Source organism: Panthera uncia, chromosome D2 (genome assembly GCF_023721935.1).
Source record: "Panthera uncia isolate 11264 chromosome D2, Puncia_PCG_1.0, whole genome shotgun sequence".
NCBI lineage: Eukaryota > Metazoa > Chordata > Mammalia > Carnivora > Felidae > Panthera > Panthera uncia.
In genome coordinates this window covers 59855700-59874264 of record NC_064818.1, presented here as the reverse complement: position 1 = coordinate 59874264, position 18565 = coordinate 59855700, and the positions used below count along the sequence as shown (strand labels likewise).

At 49.8% G+C, this 18565-nt stretch overlaps 1 protein-coding gene across 2 annotated transcripts in view; it reads left to right on the top strand.

Annotated features, from left to right (window-relative positions):
- The window catches only part of SH3PXD2A (SH3 and PX domains 2A), a 244086-nt gene that overhangs the window by 55430 nt on the left and 170091 nt on the right, over nucleotides 1–18565 (top strand). The window lies entirely within an intron of this gene.

The window sequence follows — 18565 nt, the reverse complement described above, 5'->3', positions numbered from 1 at the left end:
TTCTTGAACTACAGACACAAACTGGGCATACCACTGTGTCTGGCTAGCCGAATAAGGCTCTTGCTGCCATGTTTGTACATGTGTATGATGTGTGTGACTCTCTAATATACACAGGGATGTCTGCACAGGGGGATGGTACTAAGGATCCCACAGCTCCACTGCAGACACCTCCCTTGATGCTACCTAGTTTGGTTAGGCCTTTTTGCATTACAAGTGGTAGTTTTACACTCCTACTGGCTCACACTAAAAGGAGATTTGTTTGGAAGGGTATACCATACCACAGAAGGTTGTGTAGTTGGCCAGGTGGTAAAGAGGGGAGTGAGGCAGTGGGCTCCAAGAACACCCAAAACTACAGCTGCTTTCTGTCTGTCTGCTCTCTGCTTCTCTCTGGGCACTGCCTCAGATTTCTGAGGAACTTGGCTGTCAACAACTCCCGAATTTCATATCTTGTAGTTCCCAACACCTGAGAGACTGTCTCTGACTGACTGTTTCAAGTTGAAAAATCCCAGGGAAGACTCGGATTGGCCTGATTTTGGTCACGTGCCCTCTCTGGACCAATCAGAGTGGCCCGGAGTAGAAGGTCACGTAGCACAGATGTGACCACTAGGGGGCCTATGCCTCTGTAACAGAGTCAGGCACCAGACAAGGCAGAATTAGTGTGAGTTGAAGAGCAACCCTTCCAATACCAGGAAGGGAAAACTGAGAGTTTCTAGATTCTTCCTTAGGGCTATAAGCCTGGTGTAGGCCAATAAAAACACAAAGAAGAGACACCTACTTCTGGTCCTCACAACCAGGCTCTACTGTTCATTTGCAGGCTTTGGTGGTGAGTCACCTTGGAGAGGCCAGGCCTGCATGTTTGCTCTTAAGTACCTGACTTTATCCCATTGTCCTTATCACTCTACCAATGAGATGAGTCAAAGGTGAGCCAGCTTCCTGTATTACAGTAAATCCTGTCTTAATCCGATAACATGGGATGGAAAACCACTCCTTACTTTCCTGCCTCTTCTTCTCCTCACCTCCCCCATTGCTGTCCAGTCTCCTTGGGTCCTTCTGGTATAAATTGGTGGGATTTGCTGATACCCCATCAATGGATGTAGTGTGCGGGACAGGAAATGATAAGTTAGTTGGGGAGAGGGAACCCTGAAAGGACTCATTGATGAGCCAGAGGGAGTCTCAGAGCCAACGGAAACTCTCAAATCAGAGCTTTTCTTCCCCCACCCTTCTGTTCTGTGCCCCCATCCCCTCCCAGTTACAGAACCTCACAAGAAAGGAATGCTACTCCCCCTACTTCTTCCTTGCCTGGAGGGCTTATTTCCTGTGTGTTGGGAGGGGACGCACAGCATGGGTCAGCTTGTGTGATGCACTGGCCAGGCCTGTCCATGTGGGTCATCACTGCCTTGGAGATACAGTTTGGAAAGGGTCCTTCGGAATTTAACCTTTGAGCCAAGCATAACATCTTTGTGAGCCCATTTTACAGAACTCATGACATGACTTTTAGTGGCATTCATTTTGGAAAGCCTTTCTTATTTATCAGGGTCGCTGATTTTAATATGGCGACTCCTGTAGAGGAAGAAAAATGGTAATGCTAACTCCATCTCTAGTCACTGGTGCCCTCGCAATTGGGCTTTCTAGTGAGAGAGTGGCTTCAAGCTTAGGCACTGGGGACACATTGCCTAGGACTGTTTATTGGCTCCACCACCTTGTAGCTCTGGAAACATTCCTCAACTTTTCTAGGTTCTCTTTCCCATCTGTGGAATGTAGATTTGAATAGTACCCACCCAGTAGGGTTGTTGTGAGGCTTAAATGAGCAAATCTATCCTTGGGAATAGACTATCTCAGGCACACACCGGGACAAGCAGCCCTGAGCAGGAGGCAGGCCGGGGGACACAGGAGCCAAACGACTTGTGCTTGGAGAGAGACAGTGTCTCTTTCACGTGACCTGTGGCATTAATGAGGAGTCCTCTGGTGGAGCATGGGGGAGCTGGCTCATTCGTGGCATTGTGGACGAGAGTCTACAGATAACCTGGTAACTGCCCATTCTACACTTACCTGAAGCCTTAGGACTATAGGACTATACTGGGCTGGTCATTTATCTCCATCCACGTTCACCTCTGTCCCCCACACCACCCATATGCCTTACTTACAGGCTGTCTGCCACCCTTGAGGCCCTGGAGTAGGGTCACCAGATAAAATATGAGATGTCCAGTTAATTTTTTTTAATGTTTTTTTTTGATGTTTTAATGTTTATTTATTTTTAACAGAGAGAGAAAGACAGAGCATGAGTGGAGGAGGGGCAGAGAGAGAGGGAGACACAGAATCCAAAGCAGGCTCCAGGCTCTGAGCTGTCAGCACAGAGCCTGATGTGGGTCTCGAACTCACAGACTGCGAGATCATGACCTGAGCCGAAGTCAGATGCTCAACCGACTGAGCCACCCAGGCGCCCCTTTAATGTTTATTTACTTTTGACAGGAAGAGAGAGACAGAGCATGAGTGGGGTAGGGAGCAGAGAGAGAGGGAGACACAGAATCTGAAGCAGGCTCCAGGCTCTGAGCTGTCAGCACAGAGCCCAATGCGACACGGGCTCAAACTTACCGCGAGATCATGACCTGAGCTGAAGTCAGACGCTCAACCAACTGAGCCACCCAGGCACTCTTCCAGTTAATTTTGAATTTCAGAGGAACAATACTTTTTTTTCACTGTAAGTGTGTCCCAAATATTGCATGGGATATACTTATACTAAAAAAGCAATTCATTGTTTATCTGAAATTCACATGTTGTTGTGTGTCCTATGTTTTCACTTGCTTAATCTAGCAGCCTTACCCTGACTGTAAATGGTGAGGAAGGAAGAATAAAGATGAATAAGCCAGGCTGGCTCAGGGTAAGAGTGGATGGGCCTGTGCTACGCCTTCCTACATATTTGCACTTCTTTAGGATGGAAGTGGCACAAGCTGAGGAATGCTAAGTTGAGAAGGACAAGGTCCCTTCCTTCCAGAAGTCTGGTGGGGAAAGTAGACTTTTAGGCAGTGAAGTCTACTGGAAATGAAATAAACACTTGATTGAGGGACAAGCAGCATGTTATGGATGGAAAGAAAGGAAAGAGCACTCCTCTTGGGAGGAGGGAACAAAACCTGTGTGGTTTGATTGGGACGGCAGCCTCGAGTGATATAGCCCCATACCCCCACAACAGTTTGGGGGTATTTGGTTGTTTTTTGAAAATTATAGTTATTGGGGTAAAGTATGTCTCTAATTTCTTTGTTAATTTGTTTATTCATTAAACATGCCTGCCTCCTATCCATCCGTCCGTCATCCATCCATCCATCCATCCATCCATCATCCATCCATCTAATCTATCCAATCTAAGTGCCTATCTTCTATGTCCCAGGAAGTATGCTAGGCTCTGGGGATTTATTGATGAGCAAAAGCAAAATAAATATATATATTTTATAAATATATATATAAATGTGTATGTATGTATGTGTGTGTGTGTATATATATATATATATATATATATATATATATAATTTCATACTATTTCAAATGCTACAAAGAGAAGTACCATAGAGATACTACAGGGAAACATACTCTGGGATCAAAGCAGGCATCCCTGAAGAAGTAAGTGGAAACTGACAGATCAAGGAGTTATTTTATCTTATTTTGGAGATCAGAGATTTTTTCTGCTTCTAATGAAAGACAAAGACTGTCTCCCCAGACAAAGGCATGAATGTACATATATAATTCTAATGACCTTTTTTGGTCATTCATACCCCCCTGATATCCTTCCAAGGGTATCAGGATAAGACCCTCTACTCTGCCCCAAACCCTCTCCTCTCCTCGTATCTTCTGCCTTCAGCCTTCAGCCCCAGTGGTTCTGCCTCCACCCACCAGGGGCTGTGCACTGAATGTGGCCCCTCTTCCTGCCCCCGGGAAGCCCCGGGTATGGAGCCCTTCACCTGTGCTGTTCACTGTGGTAGCCACTAGCCACACATGGCTATTTACATTTACATTTAAATTAATTAAAAAGTTTGAAATTAAATTTAATTAATTTTTTTTAACATTTATTTATTTTTGAGAGGGAGAGAGAGAGAGAGAGAGAGAGAGAGAGAAAGGGCACAAGTAGGGGAGGGGCAGAGAGAGAGGGAGACACAGAATCCGAAGCAGGTTCTGTCAGCACAGAGCCAGATGTGGGGCTCCAGCTCATGAACCGTGAGATCATGACCTGAGCCGAAGTCGGATAGTCAACCAACTGAGCCACCCAGACGCCCTTTGTTTAATTCATTTTTAAGAATCAAATTAGATTTACTTTATTGGTCATACTTGCTATATTCTTCTTTTATATAAAGTTTATTTAATTTTGAGAGAGAGAGAAAGCAAGCATGCATGCATGTGTGAGAGGGCAAGGGTCAGAGAGAGTGAGAAAGAGAGACAGAGAGAGGGAATGAAAATGAATCTCAAGCAGGCTCCCTGGTGAGCACAGAGCCCACCCTTTGAAATCATGACCTGAACCAAAATCAAGAGTCGCATACTTAACCAACTGAGCCACCCAGGGGCCCCATACTTGCTTATATTCTAAGTGTTCAATAGTCACAGTGGCTAGTGGCTACATATTGAGCAGATACAGAGAATTTCTATCGTGACAGAAGTGTCTTTGGAATGTGCTGTTTTAGACCATCTGGGGCACATAACAGGCTTGACTGGGTTTTCTGCCTACCCCAGAGGGCTCTGCCACCCTCCCAGCCCCTCCTCAGCTGCCTTCTAAAATCTTTAGGGCCCCGGCAGGAAGAAGGAGACTATGTTCTACCATGATTTGCTCGATCAATAGAGCAATTCAATTCAACAGCTATTCCAAACACTTCTGGAAACCACGTCAGTTGCTAGAGAGGGCTTCTAAGGGCATTTCAGATGTTAAGTTGGGAGTAGGGAGAAGAGAGGCTCTTGGTCTCCAAGTAGAAATTGATTTCTTCTAAAAATAATCCGCCACTCAGCCTATCTGCCCAGGAAAAGGGACCTGTCCCAGAGGGAGCTGTCTGGGACAAGGCTTGATGTTGAGGCCTGTTTGGCTCTAAAGGGCTTGGATTACTTGGAGGTGCAGCTAAGGGGAGAAGGAGGACAGTAAAGGGCCACAGATGCTCTTAAGTTGCCTTCTCATTGGCACTGGATCACACTTCCAGCCTCTGTAAAGTTCCTTGCACAACTCCTTCACTGTTAAGTATCCCCCCCACCGAGGAAGGACCGGAAGACTCTCTGAAGCCCCGGCTCCACCGAAGGTTGTTTCACAATCTGACCTACAAGGCGGTGGGCAACAGTAATTGCTCTGCAAACATTGGCTCCGTGCTGCTGCTGGTCCTTTAGTCTGAACTCCGGCCAGTGAGTGCAGAGGGTCAATATTTGATGAGAGGCCAGAGAGGCCCTTAGGCTTCCCCCACACTGCTTGGAAGATGGAGGTAAGAAGGTTCTTTAGGTATGCTCATTTGCTCTAGTGGATTTAACGTGTTTTGAAGAGCTTTAATCTCTCTTCCTTATTCATCTCTCTAGACTTTCCACCCACTTACCCCACCCAGGGTCACACTCACTTTCTAGCTTTCAAATAGCCAGGCTAATGTTGAGCAAACAAAACTATAATCCCCAAATCATTCATTACTGGACTTGGAACGTGTGTTGGGGGCGGGGGGGGGGGGCTTGTTCTGAGGTCATTTGTGGTGCATTATTGGATCACTGCATTTTTAGAATGAGAATTCTATTCCAGGTCCCTCACTTTGCAGGTAAACATCTGTGTTCATCTTTCTATTTATTAGATTTATAGTTTGGTTTAGGTTTTGTTTAGTTCAGCTTAGTTTAGTGTAGCTTATAGTTTTGCTTTAGTTTGGTTTGATGTTCAGAGCAGGCCTCTGCCGAGGTCAAAGTAAGGTGGTCCTGATGTGTGCCAGGAACCAAGCTGAGGATAGGAAAGGGGAGGGAGGAAGTGTCTCTCCTGCGGGCTCTGTCTTTTAATCATCAAGGCAAGCTCTGTGTTGTTTGAGATCATTGACCCTACACTAAAGGCAAGGCGGCCCAAGCCTGGGGAGATAACAGGCCAAGTTCTAAGAACAGTTTCATTCCAAGGATTACAGACTTCCATTGCCTGGCATGGCAGTACAAGTCCCAGCTGTGCGGTGAGCTGTGGGTCATTGTGATTGCTCACACACCCTGGACAGAGGAGAACATCGGCCATGACTGATGTCAGTCCCCAGTCCCAGGAAGGCTCAGAGAGCCTCACGTTGTTTGCCGTGGTGACAGTGGGAAACATGGCACAGAGGGCTGCTAAGTAAACTGTGGTATTCTCATACCATGTTGTACAACAGTCAAAACAAATGAGATTGATCTCAGTTCTATGGATGAATAATCAAGAAATGTTAATGAATGACCACTGCAGATTTCAAACAGTACAGTATGATAGCAATTATGCAAAAGCAACAGCAAGACATAACTTTTGCAAGTACATATACAGCCTAAGTATATAAATATTTTTTAAAGATCTGGAAGGATGCACTCCAAATTGATAATAAAGTTATCTCTGGAAGAGGGTTGGGGCATCAATGAGAAGAGGATCTTGGTCAAAGGGGAAACTTAGCCTTATTTGTAATGTTTTACTTTATATAAAAAAAGAATGTATTCATGTATTATTTATGACGTTAATATTTAATAATTAAAAGGATACCTATGGGAGGATTGGGAAAAGTGGGAAGTCTAAAATAAAATATGTCTCTCGTGGTCATTATACTATAACGTGATAGAAAACACACAAGTTAAAAAAAAATAGACACTAAGAGCTTATCTACCAAGAGAAGGAAAATGACAATAATTATTAAAATCACATTATGTCATATTTCCTGAACCATCCTTCTAAATCATCCCTATGGAATGGAACTGGTTAGAACCCATTACATCAAACCCCAGGGACATGTCCAAATTATCTTATCAAACCGGAATCTTGTATTCAAACATTGCTTAAAACACACGAACTGTGTATTGGGGCAAGAAGTACTGGGTGGTGGTCCTTGTCACGACCAAACACACTAAGGGCTGCATGGTTGTGGGTGCAAGGATTATGGGCAGGTACTCCAGGGCCAGGCTGACTGGGGTCCAAGACCAGCTCCAGCCCTCATTGTTAGCGATATACTGTTAGTATATAACCTTTGGTGAGTTCTTTAACCTCTCTGCACCCCGGTTTTCTCATCTGTATAATGGGGATAACAAAAATACCTGCCTCATGGGGTAATACTAAGAATGAAATGAGGTAATCCGTGTAAAGAACACCCATACACTAGCCACGAGCATTGAGACTCTGGATGGGGAAGCTGAAAGCTCACTAGTTAGACCCTCAGAAACATAACTCTGAGAGAGAATAGGTAGAGATGCCCATCCCATCTGCAGGCAGATGTCTCTTCCTGTGCCCCACCGATACAGGCTCCACTCTCACCACATGGTGCAGCCTGCCTCCAGACAGGAGAGTCAGGTGGCAGTGTTAAGCATTTCCTAGATAAAGCTTTTCACCTCCAAAGAGTGATTACCAACGCTCTTTCTCTCCCAGCAACACTGTTAGGAAAACAAGTAATTATTGGTCACTGTTTTTCCTTGCTCTTGGAAAGACGCATCTTTTGGATCCCTGATGGAGCACCGGGGGATTCCAGGGGAACCCTGTGGGGATTCCAGTAGCCTTTGGGAATTCTATGGCTGGCTTCCCTCCCCTCCGGGAGTTGGCTCCTGCCTGAACTACTGCCTTTCATCTTGCCCCTGTGGCCTGAGGGTGAACTCCAGCTTCCTCTCTCTCTTGATTTCTCTTCTGGCAGGCTGTGCTGTTTGCAGGGGTGGGGTTAGGGGAGTGCTGGGGGTATCTGTTCCCTGGGGAATGTTGGGAGAGGAGGGCCTGGGGAAATGTTACCTGGAAGCCAGCTCAGGATAGAAAGCTGTTTACCTACCACTGGGTTGGAGCCCTGGGGTTACTTGGTACCCTGCCAGTGCCCCCTTCTTGTGCAGTTTCCCTAACCCTGTGGATTTAGGAATAATCACGTGCACGGAGGCCTCACAGGTCTAGAGCAGACGAAGAGAGGTGGAGGGGAGAGGTGGTGGCCTTGGGGCAGAGTCATGGTGGGTGGGGGATGGTGGGAGACAGCCTCACACATCTTCTGTGTGTAAAGGGAAATAAGAAGAGAGAGCTTGGGCTCTGCTGGAACCTGCCATCAGGAGAACTTTCCAGCTGGATACAAATAGAGGAGGGGAGTTTATCTGACTCTCTGCAACAGCCCAGAGTTGCAGGATACTCACCATGCTGTAGGTATGCTTGGAAAACTAATCTCTTCTTGTACTGATGAGTACTGCATCTGCGAGCACCGTGTTTGGTATCTGCATACACTTGCAAAGGTGCTCCTAGCAAATGATGTATAAGTGATCCAGGCACATGCCTCCTAGGGTGCTCAGTGGACATAGGCCCTCTCAGATGAGACCCTCTCTTGTGAGTGCACCACGAAGCCAGGAGCCACCTCAGTCTGCCCTTTGCTGATCATTCATACTCCCGCTGTGCCCTGGTGGGATTTTCACACAGTGGGGAAGCTCCTTTGTAGACATGGGGAAAATTGTAAGAAAAGCTGGAATGTCTTCTGGGTGTTAAATCTAGGCATTGTTTCCTTGTCTCTCACTTTCTGGGTGAAGTCTTGTGACTATGGGTGGATGGAGAGTTTAGGAGGCAGCCTGCTCCCCCAGTAACTGTCCTGCAGGACTGATGAGAATGTCTCTTTCAAGGAGAGAAATCAGCTGTGTGCAAATATCAGAATATGGGAGGTACACGCTTGGCAACCAGCGTTAACCATGTCTGCTGGGGAATTAGGGGTAGAATTGTGGTTTATAACTAGAAGGCCCTTGGAGATCACCTACCAGGATGATACATGTCTGGCACTCACGCTGCCACTTTCCAGCCTCATGCCCACAGCAGACATCATTGATTGGTCATGGCATGTTCCCATCCTTTGCCCATGGCAGTCATTGCTCATTGACCATGAGCCCAGACGTGGTCTCAGAGTCCTTCTAAAAATAAACCAAAACCAGATACCTTCAGGAAGAGACTACCTGTCCATTGGCAAAGGCGCCTTGAGTGAAAATTATTGGCTACCCTCTGATGTAGTCCTGTTCCTAAACAGATGAGGAAAGAGACCCCAGTAGGGGAAGTGACTTACCCAAATTATAAGGGCATTAAGTGACCTCAGGACTAGAACTCAGGTACCCTAGCTTCTAGGTCATTCTAGCCTCTATCCAGAAGTCCTCTTTCAGTTTTTGGCTGAGGGGGGCAGGAATGCCCTGTTGCATCACCAAGAAATCGCCCGGAGGGAAAGGGGTCATTCACCCTCCCCGGGGACAAGATGCGTGTGCAGAGAGCCGAAGACTTCTCTTGAACTCCCAGAACAGTCAGACGGCAGACCTGCCTTCACAGGGTCGGCTGCGTCCTGGTGGAGCTCAGCCCACACGTCCCGCCCACCTCCTCCTACCTCTGTCGGATAACACACCCCGGTTCTGCCAGAGGCAGCGTCTGAGTCAGGCTACACCGTCTGCATGAACGCTTGGAGCTGCGCACCCTGTTTTCCTAGCAGAAGGTGTCACGTCAGGGTGTGTTCGGGTGGTACTTCAGGAAGGCCCTGAGTGTAGATGCTGCCTATGTCACCTCCTTCTCCTCTGGCCTCAGGCCTGAAGGTCTGACCTAGAAAACTCGGCTCTGCCCCCACCGGGACCCCTTCGGATAAGCAGCAGGAAAGCTGACTGGAGAGTGGGTGGGGGACAGTGTCCCCCTCCAAACTGGAGAATGAAGGGAAGGAAGGTCTTTGGTGGTGGCCAGGTGAGTGTCCTGTGAGTGTGGATGTGTGTGCCTGGAGCCTTCAGCTGTGACCAAGTCTCTCCCTTCCCTCAGGAGAGAATTTCAAGTTAATCCTGGCACCTTTGGCGGAGTGCCAGCTACATTCCCGGCACTGGGCTTGGTACAGGGGACCCCCACGGGGAAAAGTCAGCGTCATCCTGGGCAGAAAACCCAGGCCCACAGCTTTGGCCTAACCCGGAGCCGCCAGCTGGTGGAATAATCGGGGTAGGGCAGAAGGCACGGAATGAGCGAGCAACCCAGAGTATAGAGCACTGCCATCAGGCCTGCACACACTTAGGCACCCGAGCAGGCTGGTCAAAGTGTCTCCCAGAGCTGGGCTGGAGGCCTTGGCATACTCGTGCTCCTTCGCCCCATGGCAACAGTTGGTTTTGCTCTTGACTGGTTTGGAACTAGGCATGTAGGACAGCCAGGGGGAGCTGTCGGAGCCTGGGTTATGGGCTTGTTTGAGGGAAGACTGTTTTTCTCCTTCAGCTGGGTGACCCAGGGGTGCCAGCTGCAGTGACCCCCCCCCTCATCAGCTCCCTGCCGCCCTGGCTGGACCTCAGCCCCTCAAGTGATTTTAGGGGCTGTGATTCCTGCATCTCAGGGATGTTCCCTCAGACCAGGTCATTGTAGGAGTTGCTGGAGAATCAACACTGTTTCCTTTGTATCCTCAATTTAGCTGGAGCTAAGGAAAAAAGGGTTTTAGATTCTTCAGAGACCTCCACAGTTGGGTGACATCAGGCTCTCCAAAAGAGCCTGTGGGATTCTTTTCTTTTTTTTTTAATGTTTATTTATTTTTGAGAGAGAATGCACAAGCAGGGGAGGGGCAGAGAGAGAGAGAGGACAGGCTGTGCTGACAGAAGCAAGCCGACGCAGGACTCAAACTCACAGAACCATGAGATTATGACCTCAGTCAAAGTCGGATGCTCAACCAACTGAACCACTCAGGTGCCCCGCACTTGAGGGATTCTTGATGCCAAATTCCTCGCTCTCCCAGTGGGGCAGTTTCTCATGGTGATGGAAAGCTCAAGCTTTGCTATCAGACAGATTTAACGTGGGTGTGCACACCGGCCCCACCTCTTACCAGCCTGGTGATCCCAAACAATAACCTAGCCTCCGAGACTCCGCCTTCTCATCTGCAGAATGGTTCTCAGTGCAGAAGCTACCTCAGAGAAATGAGATTTCCAGGAGATGAGGCCCAGGAAGCCTTCCCCACGGAGTCTGGAGCAACTACAGAGAATTGTTGGGATGGTGGTCATTCCTGATGTTGCCCCTGGCCCCTGTGGAGGAAGGCAGGAGCTCCACGGACCCATGTCTGTCCAACCTGGACTAGGGGAACATCCTCTCAGCCACAGAAGGGTCTTGGGCACCTCTAAGCTGCGGCAAATGAATGCTGTAGGGCTGGCCAGTTGACGGCCCTAAATGCCAGCCTGCGTTTGGCTCCATCTGCTAATTGGGGAGCATTTATCTGGTGCCCAGCAGAACACGGTGGCCAGTTCAGCCACGCTGGAGTCTGAGCTCAGTGCTGGTGGTGGGCTGGGGCGGAGGCTAGGAATAGGGTGGGTGCAGTGGGGCGGGTGTCCCTAGGGCTAAATGGACCACATTCGGGTATACCTTAAGGGAAAAAAAAAAAAAAAAACAGAACAGGAAGCAGGAGGTTGCGTGTGGGCTGGAGTTAAGATGCGCGCAGACAGGGTGGTTCTGGCGTGCGACATGCGGCCATTCTTCCTACCGAGACAGTGCTGGCTGGTCTCCTGAGGGCATCTCTGGTGAAGGCCAGCCTCTCTGGCTCCTCAAGGGGATGGGCTCCATTCTTCGTCGTGGAACCTTGTGAGGAGGAGCCCCAGTAGGAGGGTGGGGGGAAACTCCTCTGTGTGTGCCCCTTGGGGTGCTGGGCCATGCACGCTCCTGCTTCCATCCTGCAGTGACTGGGGCCAAGACAGGGAGACAGACCACGAGATCTACCCAATGTAGAAGGACTCAAAACTGAGATTCTGTCCATCAGTGTATATCTTTCTGGTGCAGCTGGGACACTTCAGGCCAGTTTGGAATACCTGGGTTTCTTGGATGTGTAGTTGAGAGCTAAGGTGGATGGAGGTAGAGCCGTAGAACCACCGTCTCTGCAGGTGAGAGAGCCAGGATGCAGACTGGGCAGTCTGGCCGGAATCCACATGCTGAACCCCTTCTGTCCATGCCACTTGTGACTTTGATGCGGCCCCTACATGGGCCAGAGCACCGCAGAGCTGGCCTAGGAGGCCCTGGCACCTTGGAGAGGAGAGGGGTCCTTTCCCACCTTGTCAAGAAGGCTTCGGCTACCAAGCGGGTGATCTTGGGCTGGCCGCTGGAGGGAGTGCTGCCCTGACCCTCTGCCCTGCCTGAGGAGGGAGGGTTTAGGCTGAGCAGAGAGAGAGAGAGAGAGAGAGAGAGATTGTCAGTTTCTGTGCAGATGTTCATTTCCTTCTCTCTGCTCTTGAGTCCTGGATTCTTCCTGTGGTGTTCTCTTCATCTCTCTCCCCACTTTCTCTATTTATCTCTATCCCTCCAAGGGTCTCTGAGTCCGTGCCTATGTCTTGGTATGGCTCTGTTCATCCCCGTGGCCTTTCCCAAGAATCTTTTCTGGAGGTATTTTCTCTTACTCTGGTATGTCTTTGTCAGTCTCGGGGTCTCTCTGATCAGTATCTCCCCCTCCACGTTGTCGTCACATCCTGAGCAGGAGTCTGGGAGAAGGGCAGGGTGGGACCTGACCCTGGTCTGTATGGGGGTCACTGACTGCAAGGAGCCAGGGGCTTGACAAGTCTGTACCCTCGAAGGCAAAAGCCCACTGGGGGAGGGAGGCTCCTTCCCCTTTCCAAGGGAGTGTGGGGCCTCATAATTGACCTTTTCCCTGGCATTCCTTTTGGAATCAGGTGACAGTCTTGGTACCCTTGGTACCAGAGGTACCTCTGCCTCCAGAGGACACCCTTCATGCCATCCATTGGCACTCCCCACTCCCAGAAGAGGCGTGACTGCAGTCTCCCTTCCCTGGGCCTGCTGTGCCCAGACCCCATGGCTGCAGGGGGCCAGCAGTGTCTCAGCCCTCACCCAAGCTTCCCTAGAGAGTGGGGCCCAGGGTTCTGTGGATAGGGCTGGGGATGTGGAAGAAGGAGCCTCAGGCTGGCTCTTCCCCTTCTCTGGCTGGACGGAGGGCCCCCTGGGTCTCATCTGTCTGTTCCATCACCTAATCCCTCCCCACCCCATGCTAGCTGTTCCTCTAAGGCCACACCTGCCCTGACGCTGTCCCCTCTAGAAATAGCTGGGCAGAACAGGGAGCAGCCCTTATACAGTCAAGTTGGTCCCCAGATACCTCACCAGCTGTCAGTGATCTGGGTAAGGTAGAGCCTTGACATAGGCCTGGGCCAGGGCTCTGCTCTCCCTTGAGCATCTTCTGTCTGTGAGGGGCTGTCCTGTGGTCCAAGTCTCTGTCATCACCTAGGGGTAGGTGAGAGGTGAGCACCTGTTACGGACAAGTCACTGATAAAGGGTGGGGCTGTCTACGAGCCGGCCCATAGGCTGCCCTGCAAGGCGTCTCCATTATAAGTCACACGTATGCTCGGCCCTCAGCATATACCGAGCCCGGCTCCTATCTAGACCTCTCCCCACATTCTACCCCTGCACCCCTCTCCTTCCTTCTTCCTCCTCTCTTTCTCTGCCTCACCTTCCCCCCCCATGCCATCTTCTTGGCCCTCAGCCAAGCCCTCTTGATTCCTCACCTACATCCATGGTGTTCTTACCAGGACTCCCAGCGCTCCAGTCTGGTCCTTCCAGCTGCTTCTGGAAGCCAGTGCACTGAAGCCAGTCAGCTTTTCTGTTCTGTTGTTTATTTTTAGTTATGAAATTGTTTAATCCTACAGAAAATAAGATAACATAGCAGAGGACCTACCTCCCAGATTTAACAAATGTTTGAGTTTTACATTTGCTTGATACTTTTTTTTTTTTAATTGCGGTATAATTGACATCAGATACTTTCAAAAAGAAAGATAATGGTGTGGATAGAGGAGATGCCTGATAAATGCTAGCTTCCCTTCATCCTGTCTTGGGTTCTGCTGAAGTAGGTCCAGGAGACAGGCTGGCTTTCCGCAGACTGAGAAGGTGGTGCAGGCAGGGAGATAGGCATGAGCAAAGGTGTGGAGAGGCAGGACTGCCTCGGGCTCGGGTGAAGGTCAGGGAGATTCCCGCTTCTGTGGAGGGAGAGCCCAGCAGGGAGGCAGGGCCTGCGCACAGGGGCCTGGCCGTCCTCAAGCAGCCAGCCCCTTCTCTCCTTGCACTTCTCTCTGCACCTTGTGTTAGGTGGGCACCTGCCACATTTATGAGGTCTCTGGCAGGAAGTCATCCCCGGGGGCAGCAGCCGGGGCTGCCGCCTGGACAAGGAACCTACAGCTGGGATCCAGGGTGAGCTGGAGGACACCCTGCTCTGTGGGGACTTTTTCCTCCTGCGTTTCCTGGTTCCCTGACAGAGTGGAGCTCTCCCCCGCAGGAAAGCCTCATTAACCAGAGCTGGCTGCAGAGCCTGGGGAACCCGAGGCCGGCCCTGCTTGCTTGCTTCGCTGCATGGGCTGCTTTACCGGGCTCCCCCTAGCAACTGTGCCCCCGTTTTCATTTTTGCTCTGGGGATTTTTCCCTTTTCCCATCTGGGCTCCGCCTTGTCCTCCCCTTCTGCAATGTGAAGGGACATCAGGAAGCCCTTGGCCTAAGGAGAAGTTACAAGAAAAGACTCCTATGGGCTGAATGGCCAACCTCAGTGACCGGAGAGGAAGCCGTCAGGGCAGGGGATGCCGCGTCAGCCCTTGAGGCCATCAGGCTGGGTGGGGAACTTGGACTGCTCAGGTCAGCTGTTAGTAATGCCTGAGCTACCAAAGGGATTCAAACCCAGTTGGGGTCACCCCAAACCTGGCCAGACATGTCCCATATCTAACCCAAGAGTAAGTTGGTGCATCCTGTGTGACCTCTCTCAAAGTGCAGCTGGGCTCTGCCCCCTTCCTCTCTGTCTGTTCTGTCCCCATCTGGGTCCAGCCCTGTCACCCCTGCCCAGGATACGTGGACAACTAAGCTGGCTTCCTCAGGGGTCTTCCCACTCTCACTCTTGTCTTCCTACCAATAGAGTGATCCTTTTAAAACATAAATTAGATCACATCACACCTCTGTTTATAACCTTCTGAAAGTCTCCCTTTCTTTTGGGAATTAACTCCCAACTCCTTACCCCTGCCCCCAGGCCCTGGGTCGTGGGCCCCCGTCTGTCCTTCCAGACTTGCCCCCTGCACCCTGCTTTGCTGGCTCTAGCTCACTACTCACCCACTTGCTCCTGGGACACCAAGCACGGTGTTGCCTTGGGGCCTTTGCCTTTGCCATTGCCTCTGCCTGGAAACTCTTCCCCCAGATCTTCAGGCAGCCGACTCCTGGGTACTCTGGCCTCAACTCACATGACACCTCTAGAAAGGCCTTCCTTGACCACTTCCTCAGAGAGCCTGCCAGTCCTGTCACATTGTCACATTCTCTTGTCTTCAGGACACGTATCACAAGGTGTCATTATCGTGTTTGACTCTCTGTCTACTCATTTACTGTCTCTTCCCCACTAGAGTGTGAGCTTTGAGAGAGCAGGACCTTGCCAGCTCGTTAGCTTGTTTTCCTTGGGCCCAGGACAGTGCCTGACACATAGCAGGTATTCAGGAAATTGTTGTTGAATAAATACATGAATGCATGGCAAGCTGGTGCTGAGTTTTGGGAATGGGGTGCCAGGCCTGCACCTCCCTTCTAAAGGCCAGCTCTACAGTTTAGCTCCCATTCCTTCTCCTGTGTGTCTATCTTTGCATATAGGCTGGGCTTGCTGTGGGAACACTGCTCAAGTTTGGCTGGAATGCTTATAGCGAAGAACAGCGAGGGCTTTCCAATGTTAACGCGCACACAGACTACTTAGATGTTGTTGCAATGCAGATTCTGATTCAGTAGGCCTGTCTGGGGCTTGAGATTTTGCGTTTGCACCAAGCTCTCAGGCGACAGTAGGGTTGGTTTCTAGATCACACCTTGAGTAGTGAGGGCACAGAGTGTTGGAAGGATACATTTGAAGTCCTTCTCTTTCTTTTTCTTCCTTTGTGTCCAAATGTGATCTTTCTCCCATTTGGTCTCAGCCTTTGTGACCACGTGGGAATTTGGCCTGGGGCATTGGGTCTCTGTATGAGGAACACTGTTCCAGCACTTGCCAGAAGCTGCCAAGGGTGGTGTGGGCTGCCACAGAGGTGGTGTATTCGCATCCTTGGAAATGTTCCTGTGAGCTTAAAGGTCACGTGTCAGGGGTATAGATGCCTGTGTGGGGAGGAGAAGGCCCCTCCCTGCAATTCAGCTTTGTGTCTCTGTGTGCCTTCTACAAACTTGTGGAACTAGGATCTCAAGTTGGGGCTTATTCACCTGTGGTGACTTTTATAGGTCATCTAGCGAGCCCTCAATCCCCACCCTTGTTAGGCCACCCTTCCTTAGTGCTTGGCATTCTAAATACTGTGTGTGTGATTTGGTGGATAGGGTAGGGGGAAGCAGGGGTGACAACTTGGCTTTGGGAGTAGTTCATTCATATAGGGGATGTGATGCTTGACTTGATTGGGTGGCAGGGGGGCGGTTCTGCATTTCGTATTAAGTCTTCCCTCTTTCAGTCTGGTTCACTGGACCGTGACTGAACTCCTTTGTATTAGTTAGGACAGGCTAATGCTGTGTAACAAGCTCTCAGTGACTCGTTAAAATAGAGGGTTTTTTCCTGCTCATGTCATAGACCCAAACAGGTTCCTGGATGGCTGTGTTCCAGGTAGTCATTCAGGGACCCAGACTCTTGCATCTGGGGACTCCACCCATCATGGATCTCTGTATCCAGTCAGCACGGGAGGGAAAAGAGAATGTGGAGAATTGTAGGGATATTTTATGTGCTGTATGGAGAGGACGCACATCATCCCTGCCCATATTCCATTGGTCAGAATTCAGTCACATGACTATACCTCTCAGCAAGGGAGGCTGGGAAATGTGTGCCCAGCTATTAGTCAGATACTGTGATGGAAAGCGAGCATTTCAAGGAACAGTTTTTTACAAGAAGCATACAAGCTTTTGAAAGGAGGCAGGTATATCAACAAATAATCACAATATAGTGGTAAGTACAGTTCTAGAAGTATGACTAAACTACAGAGGCAATCTAGAGGAGGGGGTAAATGAAGGATAAGCCTGTGCAAAGGCCTCAGAGATGTTGACAGCAAGAGATCACATGGGGTGAGGCATTCTGTGCAAAGGCCCAGAACAGCATGGATGCAGAACGGCATCTTATGTCCAGGGAAGATTGCAAGCAGGCCATGCAGTGTATGCAGTGTGTGGGGATGTACAGTGGTAGCAGGGCATATAATTTGAGAGGTCAGTTCGAGCAGAGGTTATGAATAGGTGTGTGTTCCTGGGAGGCAGAGAGCCAACAAATGGCCTGAAGCCAGAGATAAAACCATGGGAAGGGAGATGATAGCAGTGTTGGGAGATGGTGCAACTTAGCACTCTTTTTACTGGAACCTCAAAGAGGCTTCATGTGTTTTGGTCTCTTAAGCTGTCAAGTTTCTAATAGAGGAGGAAGTTGGGGGGTATGGGCAGGTGACCTACCCAAGTCACCAGGTATAGTGGTGCACCTGGCCAGAACTCCTTGGGTCTGCCTGGCTTTTTCTGGGTCCACCTGACAGCCCAGGGTCTTGCTGGGGCTTTCAGCATCTTTGAAGAAGCTTTCAGCACTCTCCCTGAGTTTTAGGATGGCCCAGGCAATATTGGTGCTGACCAAAAACACTCCCAAGCACAGGAGAGGCGGGCTCTTAGGAAGCCGGGGTTCCGTACTGACCAGGGAAAGGCCACAGGAAAGAGCTGGACTCTGCCCGGTGACTCCAGCATTCTTCTTCAGCCTATTCTTTTGTTTTTTCCATTTGCACAAGACTTTGTGGGGGTGGAGAAAGATGAAGGTACACCTGGAAGTACCCTGACCCATTTGTATTCTAACAAAATGGGAAGGAGAAGCTCAGAGAAAGGGATGGAAGAAGGGAAGGACATTGGATTTTTTATTAGAAGCATCCCACTTGGCTTCTGTCCAAGAGAGAGCCATGTCAAGGGAGTGTGTTGGGGACTAGCTCTGGACTCTCACTGCCTTGAACAGCAGCCGGGGTCTGGGAGCACCAAAGATCTGCCTTGGTCTCATCTCTGCCAAGAACATGTTATCTTTGTTCCAAACTTTGGCCAGAATTTGATCCTATGGTGGCTAGGATGCTTTGGGGACCACAGTTCTGGGCCATTTAGAGGGATGATCAGGATGAAAAAAATTGAGCATGTGGTTCAGCCAGAAAAAGGTCAGTCAGAAGGAGGAAGTCCACTCTTTTTCCTTCCCTCTTCACCTTCTTCAGGTCCTCTCACTCTTTGTTGATGGTCCTCGGAGGTAGGTGTGGGAGGGGGGAGTGTCAGGCAGCTTGAGGGTACATGAGGGGTTAGAAATCTTGAGAGGGTCTCTGGTGAGGCCAAGGGATAGATAGGGACCCGACCCCCAGAGGGAACAGGGTAATCTCAGCCAGTACCCTGCTGGAAAACACACACATCGCAGTGCGCGCGCGCGCACACACACACACACACACACACACACACACACACACACACACACAC